This window comes from Adiantum capillus-veneris, chromosome 23 (assembly GCF_014529385.1).
Source record: "Adiantum capillus-veneris isolate H3 chromosome 23, ASM1452938v2, whole genome shotgun sequence".
In the NCBI taxonomy this organism is placed as follows: Eukaryota; Viridiplantae; Streptophyta; class Polypodiopsida; order Polypodiales; family Pteridaceae; genus Adiantum; species Adiantum capillus-veneris.
In genome coordinates, this window is record NC_140953.1 from 101,629,108 (window position 1) to 101,647,690 (window position 18,583).

At 39.2% G+C, this 18,583-nt stretch overlaps 1 pseudogene; it reads left to right on the forward strand.

Moving 5' to 3' along the window:
• Positions 1-5,184: 5,184 nt before the first annotated feature.
• On the forward strand, positions 5,185-10,305 carry LOC147428251 (uncharacterized; annotated as a pseudogene).
• Positions 10,306-18,583: the final 8,278 nt, after the last annotated feature.

Genomic DNA, 18,583 nt, shown 5'->3' on the forward strand with positions numbered 1-18,583 from the left:
CTTTAGAGCAAGGACTCAACAACCAGATGAGCATGCCTCATGGAGGCTCCATTAGAGGATCATTACTATTATAGCACGTTGTGGGAAACACCTAGTACGACTATTTACAAAGGCTGAGATTCATGAAGCTCTTCAATGACCGATGCAGAATTTCCTCCTCGGACCATGCCCGAAGTGGGGCATCCTCCGACATTGACGAGCATGATGATGATTTTAGTGTGATAAGTTCAGTCTTTCACTTTCCTTCATTTTATTTTTGTACCCAAACATTGGATTTAGGCCTAATTTTTGAAGGCTTCGACGCCCTTTGGAGGCACTTTTACCCTTTAGTGAAGGGCAAACATAATTTTACCCTTCGAAACATTGGATTTAGGCCTAATTTTTGAAGGCTTCGATGCCCAAGCATTGGATTTAGGCATAACTTTTGAAGGCTTCGACTCCCTTCGGAGGCACTTTTTACCCTTTAGTGAAGGGCAAACATATGTTTACCTACGACGTTGTTTCTTCTTCTTCTTCTTCTTCTTCTTCTTTTCTCTCTCTCTCTCTCTCTCTCTCTCTCTCTCTCTCTCACACACACACACACACACACACACACAAGGGACATAAGTGATTTAGATCCCTATATAACTACCAACAGTATATACACTCCTTAACATGTGTATATACATAGGTCGTTTAATATGACATTTCATAGGTCGTTTAATGACATTTCATTTCATTTCATTTCACTTAACTCTCTATCCTATCTCCAGCTGTAATCAAGCTAGGCGGGAAATTACGCCTTGCGAAACTCAGCCATGGCGCATGCCCATCGAGCTTTCCGTCTAGCCATGGCGCCCATCGAGCTTGCCCTCTAGCCTGCTGAATATTCCCCAGCGGCCCTCATTCCCTTGCACGTGCACGTCGATGTCTGTCTGCTGCTGCATGCTGCGCTCGATCTGGCGCTGCTGGTAATTATCTGAAACTACATGATGTTGTCCTCATGACTGGCGCCGCTGGTGTGGAGCTAGGGTATTCATGCTCGGCCTGTTGCAGTACTACGCCGCTCCCGCTTCGAAATTCAGTTGCCACGTCGTCCTTGCCAGTGCTATTATAAGCAGGTCAATACCTTCTTGAGAGTACTTTTGCAAAGGCTCTAAACGGTATTAAAAGATAAGGCCAAATCTGGTAGGCAAGGGACGTTCTTCATGTGGGTGTCTATAAGAATGGCATGCTTTTACTTGTTTTGACATTATAAATGGGGTGTTGTGAAGCCCTTTGAATTAATGTATTAAGGAGGCTAATTACATATGAAGCATTTCTAGGTGTAATATATAAGACCCACAAATTAAGACGTGACTCTTGCAATACTCTCGAATAAATATATAACTGAGCTAGGCTTGCTCTTCTTTTGTGACACAACAGTGATCTCTCGAACCTCCTCTTCAAGGCTTTTCGAGCAGCGTTGCAGTGGCCTAATATATTCGATTATCAGAAGGTAAAGCTTTTCATTTCAAGGCATTTCATTTAAAAGCTTTTTTTTTCGAGAAAACGATCCTTCTATTAGTTATTGAAATTGCCCATAGGGCTACAACCACCTCTTTAAGAGATGGCTACAACAAACATGATGGGAGACTCTCCCAATGAAAAAAACAGCATATGTACAATGGGGCTAAATCAAGAAAGGGGGGGAGGGAAAAACCACACAGGTGGTCGGTAATGCCATCAAAGTAATCCCTAGACCATGGTGTAAAAATTCATTTCAAAGCATTTCATGTAATAGGACTAGTGTTTGAAGTTCTTAAAGTCGAAAAGAATGTAGCAGGGCATACCTTTCGTTAGCACGATTTGAAAGATTGTTGAATAGTCTATTAAATAGAGCTTATTAGAATGAGTTGAGATATTAAGAGAGAACATATATTCTTTTTTTAAAATAATACACTAAAGACGGATTTGATAAAGATTAATGAATAACAGATAGTCTGTCTATGAACAGTAAAATTGAGATTTTTATTAATATCAATGTTTTATATTTATGTGTTTTAGCTTAAAATGAATGGGTAGGCTTAAAATAAGTTGTAAAAGTAGTGGAGATCCAAAAATAGAGGTTTTATGAGTCGCGACCTAAAAGTTGCGTTTTTAGCCAAACAGAGACGTTTTTCGCAATTCTGTCTACGCTGCCTTGTAGAACAAACCTATTCTCGTCGTTTTGATTACCTGGATTGCTCTGTTCTGAGTTTGTTTGTACAAGTTATGATGAAAACAAACAGAAGGCAGCAACAGTGTAGTATACACACGGACAGACAGACATACAACATCATACAGCTCTCCCTGTTATCAACCAAGAAGTGGATTGTTTCTTTATGGTAGAGAATTGCAATTGAGATTATGAAGGTATATAATTATGTTTTTTTACTTTGATTATCATGTTGAATTGGTTGCACGAGTATGTTCTTTTGACTATTTTGTAGGCGATGCAGAAATCAGTTTGTGAAACCGGATATGTGCAAAGTGTCATGATAAAAATCTAACCTTTACGGATCTCTTAGCGATCACGTTCTTATCTTATTCTCGCAGGTATACTTGGTGCGAAAATCGAGTTGATTGAACGCCTAAAAAGCGACTATTTTGAGAAGCCGCATGCTTTTTGAGGAAAAGAAGGATTAAAGAACGACGAATGGTGCGTTTGGGGATTCACCGATCTCTCTTCTGCGAGTGCGAGTGCGAGTGAGATGCTGCATGCGAGTGAATTGAAGCTCGGGGGTGGTCGGGAGGTTCGAGCTCCGTACAACGGAGTGCGCCCATATATTTTGCTCCTCTGTTGTATCAAACACTATCAATACAAATATTTCTTCCTCTGTTTTGCCGTCTATCTCTATTATTCGGTTCCCGTGACATTTCATTTAGCTTATGTCGCTTTTCCAATTAAAGTAAAGCATTATATTTCATTTCAAAGCTTTTTTTTTCGAGAAAAAGATCCCTCTAATAGTTACTGAAATTTCCCATAGGGCTACAACCACCTCTTTAAGAGAGGGCTACAACAAACATGATGGGAGACTCTCCCAACGAAAAAACCAGCATATGTACAATGGGGCTAAATCAAGAAATAGGGGGAGATAAAAGCCACACAGGTGGTCGGTAATGCCATCAAAGTAATCCCTAGACCATGGTGTAAAAATTCATTTCAAAGAATTTCATTTAGCTTATGTCTCTTTTCCCCATAAAGTAAAGCATTATATTTCATTTCTGCTTATGGCACTTAGGCCTTCTCTGTCAAGAGTCAAGGGATCTGGAGGGTTAGGGTGGGGTCAACTTTGTACTTAATTTCTCTAAATTTTGTAAGTTTTCTCATCTTCTAATATAAAGGTTTGATGTAGCTTTAAAAAGTTGTGGGTGGGATTACACTAAACCGAGGTAGAGGCTAATTAAAGGCCTTTAGGAGTAGGAAATTGGGCCGTTTAAATTCATCATTGCACTTTAGATCCATCATTACCCTAGGCTTCTGTATCAGGTTAAGATACTCTTTGTTTGTTTTTGTAAATTGTGGTTGCTTCTATCAAGATGGTATGCATGAGAGAGATAGAGAGAAGGAGAGAGATGTTTGTTCTTATGTAAGTTTTGGCTATGTTCCTTGCGCATCATAGGTTCCTTGCGCATCATTCAAAGTCCATTAAATGGCTCCATCTTGTGTTCTTACTCGCGATGCTCGATGCCATATTTTCCAGAACATTTGTAAGGGCTTATTGCAACATGGGGTCTCTTATGTACCATGGCCAGAGAGCTCGTACTTTTTATTTGGCAAGAAAGGCCGAGAAACACATGTAACAACTATCTATATTGATGACACTACTTCCTGGTATTTAAATTTAGGAATGCTGTTAGTGAAGAAAGATTTGTCTCTTGTAGATTACTATAAGATTTCCTATCTTGGAACCCAAAGTATTTCTCACGATGTTCTGAAATATAGATTCTACCTTTTGTTGAGCCTCTTACCTGCAAGAAAAATTGTTACATGTGTTCTTCCACCACTCTTCCCTGGGGGTGAACCATGCTTTTTGTATCCCTTGGTTAGAATGGAGGACTTTAATTGATTTTAGTTTTCTCGTAGTGTTACCCTTATCAACTCTTTATTTTTGCATGTCAACCTATTTTTTTTAAGTTCGACTTTGTCTTGGAAATGCTCTTGCAATTATTTATGTAGACATTCTTCTAGTGGTTGGGCTTTGGTGAGCAAGAGAACTTTTTATCAACATCGACAACAAGACTCCCTAGGAAAGCTTCATCCCTCAGTAAATAAAAGAAGAAGAGTCCAATCGGAGCCCAGCTCTCATGATACAGCTCCATCGGATCATGCTCCCATCATCGAAGCAACGCCTTCAACTCTAGAGGCATCCTCTTCCCAAATTGAGAGAGGAGTAAGGAGCGTTGAGAGAGAAGTAAGGAATGTTGAGAAGCTTGATCGGAGCATCCAATGCACTTGCACGTTGTATTGTGGAGGAGGTCGTCAAGTGCACTTGTCTACTTACTATCGACATCAAGATCTCATACGTAAATATGAGAGCTTTAGAAAAACTTTTGGCCTATCAAATCGATCTGCAGTTGGTGACATGGATCTTATATCTAATGCACAACCAGACGTAGAAGCCACTCTTACCTCTTTGGAGCTACCTTGTGAGGAGGAGCTAGTTAATGATGAGGATCACATGGACATCCATGAGAGTCAGGAGGATGAGTCCTCTACTTTGTTTATGGAGTTAGTGGAGAGAGTAGTAGAGCTTCAAAGTTTGTGGGATGAGCATCGACTACCAATTGGTGTTCAAGATAAAATGTTATGCTTGCTCTTTGGCGACTTTGGGGGGCCAAGAGTCACTCAATTCTCTCAAAAGAAGTTTGGCTAAAATGCTAGTCCAACTTCCATCTACATGGGATGGTGACCTTGGGGGTATTCAAGTTCCAGCATGTTGGGATCAAATGCAAACCATGCTTAAAGGCCTTGGAATGGTTAATGCTCGGCGCTATCGTATCTGCACTGGAAATCTAGGAGTAAAACATCCACCACAGCTTCTTCAACCAAGCATAGAGGATAACTATGTAGGAGAAATTCCAAGATGTGTATGAAATGCTTGATCCTCTTCTAGGAAGTTTAAGAGGGATTGCTCCAAGTGTTGCGAGAAGTGTCCGATTTGCGAAAAGACAAGAAAGTATATGTTTTCTTTTTATTATATTCCGATCGGTCCTCAGTTACAGCTTCTGATGAAGAGTAGTACCTACTGTCATGAGTTGCTAAATCTATGGCGTCACAAACATAGATGGGACAACGCATCTGCACTCAACAATGAACAGAGAATCATTGATATTTGGGATGGAACAAAGTTTCAAGAAGTGAAGGACTTCTGGAATCCAAGTATATCATATGAACTGCCTGTGGTTTGCTCAAATTCAGCATGTAAAAAGTGCTACACCACATTTCCAATGTTTAAACGCCATGCAGCACTACAAACCGGATGGGATGCTGTGAATGAAGTATATAACTTTATCTGCATTGAGTGCTTCCACGACATCAAATGTCGCAAGAAAATTGAAGTGGTGAGTTTGACTTCTCTTTTTGAGGTTCCTTTTGCATTCTGCTCATTTGTAATATATCTCATCATTTGGTTAGGGTGATCCTCGCAATATAGCAATTTTACTACATTGGGACGGCTTTCAAACGTCAAAGACGACCCAAAAGCGTTGTGGTGTTGTGGAAATATCGCTTCTTAATGTTGGATGTAGTTCTTCCATAGATGTTTTACCAGTTTTGTTTATTCCACAAAATTGCAAAAAGATTATAAAAAGTTCAGGACATGTATTTGGAACATTCCTAACTCCATTGGTGGATGAACTTGAAAGCTTATTTTTGGATGGGGTAGATGTATTATATGAGTATCCAGTAGAGAGGATTTTTGACAATCCACAAGGGTTTTCCAAGTCTTGCAAGATACGTGCACTGCTCATGATGGTTACCGGCGACCATCCGGCTCAGTGCAAAATAGGTCTACTCAAGAATGGAGGACAAGAGTTTTGTCGGCGTGATAAAGCTCAGGCAACTTTGGTAAGAGATGCCACCAGGCCTGATGGACGATATGTCTATGATGGAAATCGCTACCAGGCAAGATATCCACCACCACAGCGAACATTTGAGGAGATGAAATCTGCCTTGGAAGAGGCAAAGCGTTGTTGCACACAAGCAGAGAAGGAAGCTGCATGGAAACAAGCAGGCCTATCAGGCAAGTCCATACTTTGGAGGCTCTCTGACTTGTATGGATTTGATATATCTCTTGATTGTGTGTATGATGTTATGCACACTTTAGCATTAAATCTCTTCAAGAAATATATTGCTCAGTTATTTGAGAGCTCTAACAACGCTCTTAAGAAAGAGATAGATTCAGCAGTGTCTTCACTTACAAAGGATGTGCCCAACACTATCCGCTACGGAAGGTGGCCAAACTCTCCCAGCAACTACTTTGAGTGCTTCAAAGCTGAAGAGGATCAAAAGTTTATTCAATGGTGCCTTCCATATATCCTAAAGACTGTAAATGGTATTTCGCCAGAAATGCATGTTTTGGGAACTCTCTTGGTAGATATAGCTCATAGCTTTTATAACTACAGTAGAGATCATGGTTGGTCCATGGAGGATATTAGAATTATGAAGATACTACTACAATCTTGGAGAGTTCGAAGGGAAGAGGCATTTGGGGCTAATTCATCACCTTTAGAGCATATCGTCGGTATATATATTTCTCTCATTTTTGAGAGTTACTTGGTTTTGCTATGTGTGTGAGCATAACTATTTATTGCCATTTTGATTGTAGGTAATGGTGAGCTTCTTGACGATATAATTCGGCATGGGCTACATGATCGTTATTGGTGCTACATATTTGAGCGTCTTGTGAAGATCTATAGCACCATCAAGACCAATAATCTCAGCGACGAGGCATCATTCGTCCAATTCTATTTGAGGAAGTTTTTCACTAAATTTTTTCAAGCTGTCTGCTCTGACAACGATGGTCTCTTACCTGATCAAAGATTCTTGAGAGATCTACATTCCTCAATGAGTGGATATTGCAATGTCCCATGTAATGAAGGTCAATTACATGAGTGTTTTGCACATCATATGGATGGGCTCTTAGTTGTTTCATCAGTGGCCAAGGCAAGATCCCTGTGGAATGCTCTCTTGAAATATGGCCATAGTGCACCTTGTATTGATTGTCTTCTTTTGAAGGGAATTTGTATATCAAGGAAAAGGTGCATCTATCGAGAGCCATCAACTGAGGAGTCCATATTTTTAAAGAGGTTTTGGAATATGGAAGAGAGCTTTCCAATTGCATATTTAAAGATATACGAAAAGGTATTATACAGAGGAGAAATATATAAAGTTGGCTGCCATGTGGTAGTGAGAGCTGATGATACAAATAGTATGTTAGATAAACGTGAACATTGGAAGGCTTGTATCACCTCTCTTTTCTCAATGCAGTTCAATGGGAAGTCTATGCTTTTCTTTGGATGAAGATACTACAGACAATGCATCGTAGGTGATGATGACTCTGAAAGGTTACTCATTGATGCAATCACAGGAATGAGTGTCCTTGAGAAGACACCAATGCCCTTTACATGGGATTGTATCCAACCTATTTACTCTCTTCTTCATAAATTCATACCAATGTCACTATGTAAAAGCCAAAAGCTCATTGCCTTTTAAGAAAAGGACTTGAAGCACAGAGATAGATTGCTTCTGGAAGGACAATATGGGAATGTTCCTTTATGGTTAGAGGAACAAGATATAGTGAGAGTTTCTATGAATAGTGGACTTGAAAAAGTCTTTCAACATGCTGTGGTAAGGGAATCAAATCCTAAGGAAAATTTGGCAAGACTTGCCATCTTGAAGCCTGATGTACATCAAAGAAATACGTGGACAATTCACACAGAAGAAGATCATTGGAGAAGTTGGGATAGCTGTCATATTCTAATTAAAAATTAGACTGTGATAAGACAAAAAAAAGTTACAAAACCTGGTGTGCTTGAACAATGGATACCTATTATGTGGCGATCTCCATGATGTATAAGCATTTGTATCTACTATTTTATTCAGGATTCTCTTTAAAGTTGATTCTACACAAAAACTTTCTCTCTTTTGTGATGTGTAAGAATTTTGATTGAAAACTCTTTAAAATTGATTTTATGTTGTTTTGTTTCAGTTATCTGATTTAAATTTATAAATATTGTATCGTAAATATGATTTTGTTACTTTGTCAGGGCAAGTATGAGTTTCCCACAATCATTGTTACAACAGCTACTAGGAGGATCTAGTGAAGAGGCTATTAAAACTCTCAATGTGTGGAGAGCAAATTATTTTGGAAATAAGAGGGTAACTTCGGATCCCTCTATTACCGCTGCAATCAGTGATCCACCTAGATATGATCCTGTTGTGTATGATCAGATTTTTAGGCCACCACCACCAAAATTGAGAGAGAAAAATAAGTTGTATGGTCGAGATTTTCTCTTAAAACAGCATCCTGAGCAATATAGAGTATTATATGTCAATTATGGAGAGGTGAGAAAGTGGTTTGCTAAAGGAGAAGCCATTGGCGATCTTCGTAACAACAATGATCGAAAGAATGTAGTTTTGAGGATCATTAAAGAGAATATAGCAACGCTCAAGGCCATCACAATAGATGGTGTGTCTTATCCATGGAAGGAGGAAGATTTATACACATGGTGTATCAAGTCTTTAGCGGCAAAACGGAAGTGGAGCAAAAAAAAGACAAGCCAAGAGACACTTTGCTCAACCAACTCCATGGTACAGTAACTTATGTTGAGCCTATATTCGTTTTGACATCTTTGCAAGTTTGTTTAATAATATTTAGAATTATAGGTCTTATGTATGGATGATGATAATATAACAATTGAGCACAAGGATGAGAAAGATGATCAAGAAGGAGAGCTTTATGCAATGGTCAGTACATATTGTTTTATGACAGGGGTTTTATTTGATTTATTCCATGTTATTCACATTAAACTTCTTTCAGATTGAGAATTCTCATGTTGATGAGCAAGTGACAAAGTTTGTTATCGATGATAAAGCTGATGATATATCAAATCGTGTAGGTTCTTTTGTGCTATGACATTTAAATTATTTATGCTTGCTATGAGGTAGTAATATGTTTACTTTATTTATGTTTCTTTTTTGTGAATGTAGAAAGATGACGATGTGTACATTCCTGATATGTCATGGATGGAAGAAGATGATCCAAAAAGTGCTTATGACGTTCGTTAATCAATCAATCTCTCTCTCTCTCTCTCTCTCTCTCTCTCTCTATGTGTGTGTGTGTGTGTGAAGATCATGTTTTCTTTACAATTGTATAGGAGTATCAACATTTTACAAGAGATGAAAGCTCGAAAGTCTCATTACAAGGAAAAGAGACACATATAGATCATGAGGGGGATGGCAATGGTGATAATGTGACAAAAAAGGTTTGATTGTAAAAAATTTATCTTTTGATGAGATTCATGCTATATTTTTGTTATGTAGTGTCTTTATTTATTTTTATTCGTGAAGGATAAAAATATAAGCGAGTCTTGTGTTGCGGATGATATGGATGCGAACTCTAGGAAAAGCAATCGAAAGAGAAAGGTATACTTAATTTTCTTATTATCTTACTTAGGGTTAGTGTGATGCTCTTCTTAGCATTTTAAGTTATTGAGTCATTTTTATTTTAAAAGGTTACAAGTAAGTTAAAAGATTTGTTAGAAAAAAAAGACAAAGCTTCCAAGGTGGCAAAACATTAAAAAAAGGTAATTACTTAGGATTTCATTTAAGAATAGTCTTTGATTTCTCATAAATAACTTTATTACTTCAATGGTATAGGAGTCTTTAAGAGAAGATGGTGGAGAGAAGTCTCTTATGGAAACCAAGGTGTGTTTTAGATCATATGAAGTCTTGCTTGCATTAGTTTCTTAAACATGAGAAAGATATAGCATTTTAGAATCTTACACTTGCATCTTTTTTTTTTGTAGGCAAGAACATGGTCTACTAGGGACAAAGAAGTCATTCTAATGAAGTGGCTTCATACTCAAAAAGTGGAAGAGATCTACCAATTGATCAAGCCCACTTGCTGTGCTTTGAAGAAGACACATTCCTTCTTTGGCAGGAAAGTGAATGACACTACTTCCTCAACAATGTGTGAGGACTTAGTGGCATGGCTCATAGTTCAAGGAGTAGTGCATATCGATTTTGCAAAGCTAGGTGTTTTAACTTTAAAAGACGTTCATTTGTGTAATGATGATTAAGTATTGTATCTAAATGGACATTCTCAATGGTTGTTGATTTCCAATGTGTATTAGCTTGAGGTCAAATGACTAATATGCTTTATGTTTAGATGAGCACTCTCAATTAACTTCATATCTGAAATTGACAAGTGATCTTGAATTCTCTTGATAATTCATCTAGCAATTATTTACTAATTGACTTACTAGTTGGATATTGTAGTTGCTACATGGATTACTACTTCTTGCTTTGAAGTTACTAGATGAATTAATATTTCATATATTTGAGTTGCTAGATATATTGCTAGTTTCATAACACATCTCAAACTAGTAAGTGAGATTTCTCTCTTGATTCATCTAGCAATTATCTTACCATATAGCTACTCAACTTACTATATGGTAAGAAAATTACTACTTGAAGCATCTAGGAGTATTCTCACGCTTACTAGTTTGCACTTTTGCTAGATGTGTGTATTGAAACTAGTAATATATATAGCAATTATATTATTTTTTTCCATATGGTAAGTCGTCCAAATCTCCTTGTGGTCAAGTCGTGACGACCACCTCATGAGAGAGAGAGAGAGAGAGAGAGAGAGAGAGAGAGAGAGAGAGAGAGAGAGAGAGAGAGAGAGAGAGAGAGAGAGGTTACACCCCCCAAGCTTGAGAGAGCAACACCGGTGCCACCTGGTGTTCTTTGCACGAGAGAGCAACAGAGAGAACCCTCTGGAATCCGCCGCCACTTGGACCCGCCCAAACAAAGTACTCGCAAAGTGAGAGAATATGAACGAGATGGCATAAACTCTTTTTTTAAGCATTGATAAAGAATACTTATCCTTGAGCAAACTTATCAAAAAATTAACAGTGCCAAGCTCACTAGTTCTTTTTTTTTTTTTTTTTGCAAAACTAGCAGTAGTCGCAAAACCAACAAAATTACAGCACTATGCCATGCTCGGACTGAGCCATGACACCATAAGCAGTCCATAGATACAATGCATGACACAAATCACTGCACCATTACCCCGGATACAATGGCTAAAGGGAACCACCCATCAGACACAGCTAACATCAATAGTGAGCAAACTAGCACTCTGCTTCGCGTCGCTTTTTCCCTTGCAACCGGTTGCTCCTTGTTTTTGTCTGGTTGCGCACTCTCTTCAAAGGTGCTTGGTGACATCAACCTCCTCTTCTCTGCTCCCTCCCAGGTTTGCCAGTGCTACTCGTCCTTGCAAGCGATGTTTTCTGCAACCGGCTGCTCCTCATTCTTTGCGTCCCGTCCCTGCGATGTCTCCTTCCTACAATGACGCTATTTGGTTGCTTTTCCAAAGGTTGACGAGCAGCCTAATAAAAATAAAATTGCCGCTCCTTTTTACTCGTTAACGCAGCGACCACATGGTCGCTTGTGGGCGCAAAGAGTTTCTGCAACCAGCTGCTCTTCAATCTTTGGAAAGCGAACGGATAGCATTGCTGTAGGAAGGAGACATCGCAGGGACGGGATGCAAAGAAGAGGAGCGAGCACAGAGAGAGAGAGAGAGAGAGAGAGAGAGAGAGAGAGAGAGAGAGAGAGAGAGAGAGAGAGAGAGAGAGAGAGAGAGAGAGAGAGAGAGAGAGAGAGAGAGAGAGAAATAGCAAGACGGAAAAGTTGTATTGTACCGCTTGGATACGGGCAAAAAACTAGTGAAACTTGAGACCCCCTCCCCTTTCCAGTCATTTGAGAGCCCGCCTATACAAACGTTGAGGGCAATGTCCTCTTGTTGTTGTCATTTTTGTAGCATGGATGCCACACGGTCTTCAACCTTGCGAAAGATGCCCTCTTGCACTAGAGTTTTGACCTCCTTTGTGAAGGTGGTAGCCACTTTCGCCTTTGTTTTATTGAACTTGACTTCCATCTCTTCTTTCTTGTAGTTTTCCATTGTGGCAAGCCAAGCCTCGATGGCAACAAGTCTTTGCTTCAGCTCATCATTCTCCTTGCAAAGTTTTTTGACTTCATTTTGAAGGTCGACGATGTTGTCCTCCTTTGGGGGTGTTGCTACAACCCCTGCAAAAGTGAGCTTGCATGGGATAAAGACCGATTGACCATGGTTGCTGCTCAGAAGATGCACCCAAGGATGGGTTGCTAGTAATCTCGGTGTGAGAAAGGTCTCTTAATATTTAGATTGTGTGTTAGTCAGCTTGGAGGTTGGGGAAATAAAACTCATTGGAGCGAGCATGTGACAAGAACGAACATGGGAAGGCACTGACTGATGTAGAGCGGCGGTACTAACTGATGCACGGCAAGAATGAGGATGCGACAATGTTGGCTAATGCAGGGTGATGGTGATGGTGATGGTGATGGTGCTGGTGCTAGCTGATGCAAGGAAGTGCAGGCTGGAGCTAGACCCCCCCCCCTAGGGCAGCCCCTCACCCAGGGGGAGGTTGATGAAGCAAGAAAAGGAGGAGCTTCTGCTAGGGTTTCTTCGCAGACACGAGAGAGAGAGAGAGAGAGAGAGAGAGAGAGAGAGAGAGAGAGAGAGAGAGAGAGAGAGAGAGAGAGAGAGAGAGAGAGAGAGAGAGAGAGAGAGAGAGAGAGAGAGAGAGAGAGAGAGAGAGAGAGAGAGAGAGAGAGAGAGAGAGAGAGAGAGAGATGGAAGGTAGGGAGAGAGATTGGAGAGAAGGGGGTTTATGTGTGAGGTGGAAGACTCGTTTAGGCCACACTTTTATTTGTCGTGGCTAATGTGGTAGGTGGGTAGGCAAAAAGTTGGTTGCATGTAGGTGCATTCCATTGCAGGCGTGTCAGATCTAGTCGTCTTGGAATTCCAGTGTTCCTTGGTGGTGGGAGTCGGATGCATGGAGGTGAGGAAGTCAACTCTAGCCATCTTGGAATTACAATTATTCCTTGGTGGTGGCCCATGATGCATTATTGTTGCTTGTTGCTCTTGTGCCATTGTTCGGCCAAGCTATTTCACTCTGCTAATGAACATTCAGAAGGTGCTAGGAGCTGTCAAGCAATCATAAGCGATGGAGATGCTAGGTGGCCTACAATTCATGCGGATGAGATCAAATTTGCAGTTCAATGTGATGTCTATCAAATAATTGGTTAGCCCAATCAGACCTACGGCAAAACAGTCAAAATGTAGATTAATTGGTGCTCAGTTGGATCAATGCTGAATCGGATTCTGCTGATACGGAATTATGCTTAGTCAGATATTCTTAGATCGGACTGTGCTGACTCGGATATATATATGCCAAGAATATTTACCCAGAACAGTTATAACTCTCTTTAAAAATAGATGTCTTAGGTATGTGAAGAAGAACATGAGATGTATAAGCTCCATCAATGAAGTTTTTTTGCTCTGTCTGAACTTGCTCTTGGTTCTATTTTTCTCTGTCTGAAGTTATCTATTCTGTGTTTTACTGAGTCTAATCATGGAGTGAGTGTTTATTCTCTGTTTGAGAGCATGTGTGTGAGAGAGAATTATGTGTTGTTGAACCTCAACACATTTGGCAATCCTGCTACAAGTGTTTGTTTGTCATGTCTGATTATCCTCGGTGTCAACATTTTTTGTTGGTTCCTGTGCTTCATTGACTGATGATGTATGTCAAAAAGACCAAGAAGGGTATCTAGGGTCTATTACACAAGGGCTCACGCCCAAGTCAGGAATATCGATCCTTTTCAGTATAATGAATCGATAGAAGAAGAAGGAGAAGAGGATGTCTCTAAAGTGCAACCAGTGGATGAGGTAGGGGAGAGTTCAGGAGCACCAGAAGGAAGGCAGGTGAGGCAATTGGTAGGAGCTTTATTCTTGACAACAAGATCTACAAGAAGTAGAAGAAGACTCCTCTTTGACCCACTACAAGTATCTACCAGGCAAAGACCTAGGAGAGTACCTCAGCCTATCCCAATGAATCCACCACCTCCTAACCCTAAGATTAAAGCAACTATTTTCAGAGGCAACTCAGGTGAACATGTGGATTGTCACGTGGCTCAATTTGAGACCAAGTGGCAAGCTAGTGGACATCAGGTTATATATGGTGATGATATAAAATTGCAGCAACACTAGAGGGCAACGCCATGAGTTGGTTTAGCCAATATGGAATTTCACATTTTGCAACTTATGATGCACTCAGAGTAGCATTTTTGCAAAGATTCAGAAAGAAGAAGACTCTGATTGATATTTTAAAGAAAATCGGGGACAACAGACAAGGAAGTATGTTGGTGGAAGATTATGCTCAAAAATTCAAAATTTTGGTGGAAAGATTACACGGTAGTGAGAGACCCGCAGATGAGATGTTGGCAGGTTTCTTTTTGAAAGGTTTGACAAAGGGATTCAAGAATGATGTGGCCAGCATTGACATTGTAAGTGGCTTCAACAATTTTGTCACAGCTGCAGCAAGAGTTGAAAAAAGACTTGGTATGACCAGGACAAAAACTAGAAGCAAGGATAGCTCTGAATCAGAAACTGAGTCAGATGCTGAGTTTGAAACTCATGCAGATAGTGATTCAGAGGTGTCATTTGATAGTGAGGCTGAAGGTAGCAAAGGAAAGAAAAAGAAGAAGAAGCACATTGGTAAGAACAAAAAGGATAAGAAGGATAAAGAGGAGGATTTGATTAGTCAGTTGAATACATTAGGGCCAATTTGGATGAAAAAAGGGCTGTGTAAGGATCTGAAAAGGGGCAACCTAAAAAAGACCATGAAGATCTTACCAAAACTATTAAACATGGGTACTCATTGGATAGAGCTCATCAAGCGCCACTGATGGACCATTTGAGCGTTAGATTTGAAGTTCATATGAAAACGTTATGGCTAAAATAGTGCAAAATATTCCAAAAGAAAGTGAAGGAGATCTTGACACGTGTACAAAAGTGCCATACTTTTGGAAATGTGGCTCCTCCTTGACCCTTAGATCAAGAATAGAGAAACCCTAAACAACCCTTATTTCATCCAAATTGGCCCTAATGAAAATTGGATAATATGTTGTAGCTCCCAAGGAAAAGCAGTATTGTCATATTTGTGAAAGGGAAGGACATAACACAACCCAATGTTGGTACAACCCTAACAATAGAAGTAGATTAACTCCAAATGCAAGAAGAGGGAGAAATGATGTTGAAACTAATCAAATAGCTCCATTTAGAGGGAGACCTCCTAGACCTCCATGACCATCTTGGAGAAATCCAGACAATAATCAGAGAAGACCACCAGGTATAATGCCATGTGTGTATTGTGGTGCACCAGATCATTGGGTTGGTCTGAATTATGCTTTGTGGGTTAATCATAGAGAGGAAAGAGGAATACCACTGGTATCCTACAATCAAGATAATCAGTAAGCTAACCCACAACTGCAATAGCAAAATCAACCACTAGCTTAACAAATGTAATCATAATTAACATTGATGAGCAACAAACAGCAGAGGAGTTACTTAAAGAAAATCGAGATCAGCAACCTCAAGAGAATTGTGATGAGTGGGCCTGTGATTGTAACCAATGTTGGAAAAATTAGGAGATAGATGTAATGGATGTTACTAGGTCTAAGGCTAAAATTCCTATTGATTGGAAGGAGCAAAGAGGAATTAGAGACCAAGTTCAAAAACAGGTTCAAAAGGACCAGAAGAATCAGAATGTGGATGACATTACTTTAGATATTCAGGAGGATCAATTGCAACAGCACTATGAGAGACCCTTACTAAAAAGGGATGACAAGGATTGGTTTGAAGTATTAATGAACTCTCCATAGCAGATGGCTTAGGATCGGTTATTATGTATGGTTCCATCCTTCAAAGAAAAATTGTTGAATAGATTTTTATCAAGGGAGTATCCAATTCAGACAAATCGCATACTTGAGCCAATAGTGAACAATGTTGATCCATTAGATGTGGACTTTGTAGTTCCAGTTATAAAGGTGATATTTTAGAGCACTTTGTTTGAGGAAGTGTTGTTGGATGGAGGATCTGGAGTTAACATATTGGTTGAGTCTGTATAAATGAAATTGGGCAAATTGGAGCCAGCACCATTGCACATGAAAATGGCAGACCAGAGGAGAGTTCAACCTTCAGGAATTTTGAGGCAGCAATCTATTTATATTGCAAGTATTCAATTCCAGGTGAATTTTGTTATGTTGAAGATGGAGAAGGGTGATACCTCCAAAAATATGTTCTTGGGGAGGCCTTGGTTACGATGGGCTAAAGTCAAGCAGGATTAGGGTGAGAATGAAATTTTTCTACAGAAAGGGAAGCACGAAATTGCAATCCCTATGATAGGAAGAAAGAATATTCCTTTTAAGGAAACACCATTGTATGCTCAAACAATTAATTTGGCAAAAGAAGTGGAAGATGATGAAGAAGAAGCATTCTTAAGAGCAAATCCAACCATTGTACTAGTATTTGAAGTTGATGTTGAAGGTATCTTGCAGAAGGATGAAGAGGTAAAATAAGAAAATTTTGACTTAGTACCTAGACAGATGATTCAGGATCAGAATTGGTTCAGATGGTGTATCGGAATTTGATTCCTAATCCAAAGGAAGCTTTACAGCTAGAGGAAAAGGAAGCAAGAGATTTGGCTGAAAAGATTTGCAATAAAAGATTTGGAGGATCAGCTAGAGTCAAGCAAGATGAGCTAAAGGACCTCAATTTTGGTACTAAAGAGGATCCCAAGATTTTCTAGGTCAGTATTCATGTAAATGGCCAGTTTTTGCATGAGTTGTTTTAGTTTTTGAACGACTATAAAGATGTTTTTTCATGGGACTATTCTGAGGTAAAGGGTATAGATCCTGATTTGCATCAGCATCATATTAATCTAACAGAGGATGCAGCTCCAATTCTACAACAGAGGTATAGAATGAATCCAAACTTTGTAGAACAGGTTAAGCAGGAGATTGATAAGTTGTTAGCTGTTGGGTTTATCAAACCAATTCTTGAGGTTACATGGTTGTCACCAATCATTGTGATGCCCAAGAAGAATTGGAAAATCAGAGTTTGTGTTGACTATAGAAAGTTGAATGCAGCCACTATTATAGATCCTTTTCCAATACCATTTTGTGGTGCCATATTGGATGTTGTAGCAGGGAAAGAAATGTATATCTTTTTAGATGGTTTTTCAGGGTACAATCAGATCCAAGTGGCTGAAGAGGATCAACATAAAACAACTTTTATAATAGAGTGGGGGGCTTTGCATCTACAGTTATGAATTTTTGACTAAAAAATGGACCACCATCATTCAATTTTACAACATACAAAACATTTGAACCTTATTTGTAGGATTTTAGGAGAGTCCTTGTGGATGATTTTTCAATATTTGGGAAGAAGGAACTACATCTACATCATTTGAAATTGTGTTTTGAAAGGTGTAGACAATTCAGAATGTGCCTTAATCCTTTATTGAAGCAGCAAAAGCTCCAGAGAATGTAAAGGAAGTTAACAAGTTTGTTGGTCAAGAGAAATGGCATGCTAGGTATGTCATATATTTAGCCAATGTTTGTATGCCTCTTGCTCACTTAACGAAGAAGAATGTACCTTTTGTATGGGCTGAGCCTCAAGAGAACTCATTTTAGATGTTAAAAAAATTGTTGTCAGTGGCACCAATATTACAACCTCCAGATTGTTCATTACCTTTCCATGTATTTGTTGATGCATTGGATGTGGCAATTGGTGTTGTCCTTATGCAAGAAAAAGTTAGCGGATGGTTCACAACTGTTTACTATCTTAGTAGGGTGTTTGCATCAGCTGAGAGTAATTATGTTGTGAGACGGAAAGAGAAGCTCTTGGCATGGTATATGCTTTAAACAAATTCAGGAATTATGTGTTAAGCGATAGTCATTTTTCATGTGGACCATCAAACATTGCTATACATGATTAAGAAGCCATTGTTGATAGGGAGATTAGCTAGATGGACGTTGTTGTTGCAGGAGTTTGACTTTTTAATTGTTCATACTCCTGGCAAAGAGCATACCATAGCTGATTATTTAAGTAGAATTGATTCTGGTGAGGAACCAACCGCTGTTCAAGATGATCTACCTGATGTTGATTTGTTTATGCTGATTTTTTTTTGAAAAGTTCAAAATACAGTATCTAAATCAAAGTATGACCAGATGCTAATATTTTCGACATATGGTACAATGCCAATGGGATTTTTTGGTGAATAGACAAGGAAGTTTTCTTTAAAAAGTAGACCATTTTTTATGATATCAAGAGCATTGTACAGGAAAGGGAATGATCAAGTAATCAGAAGGTGTATTCCAGATTTTGAATAGAAAGCTATTTTGCAAGAAGCTCATTCAAGGACAGTAGGAGGACATTTTTCACGTGATATAACATGTAAAAAAGTGTTGCAA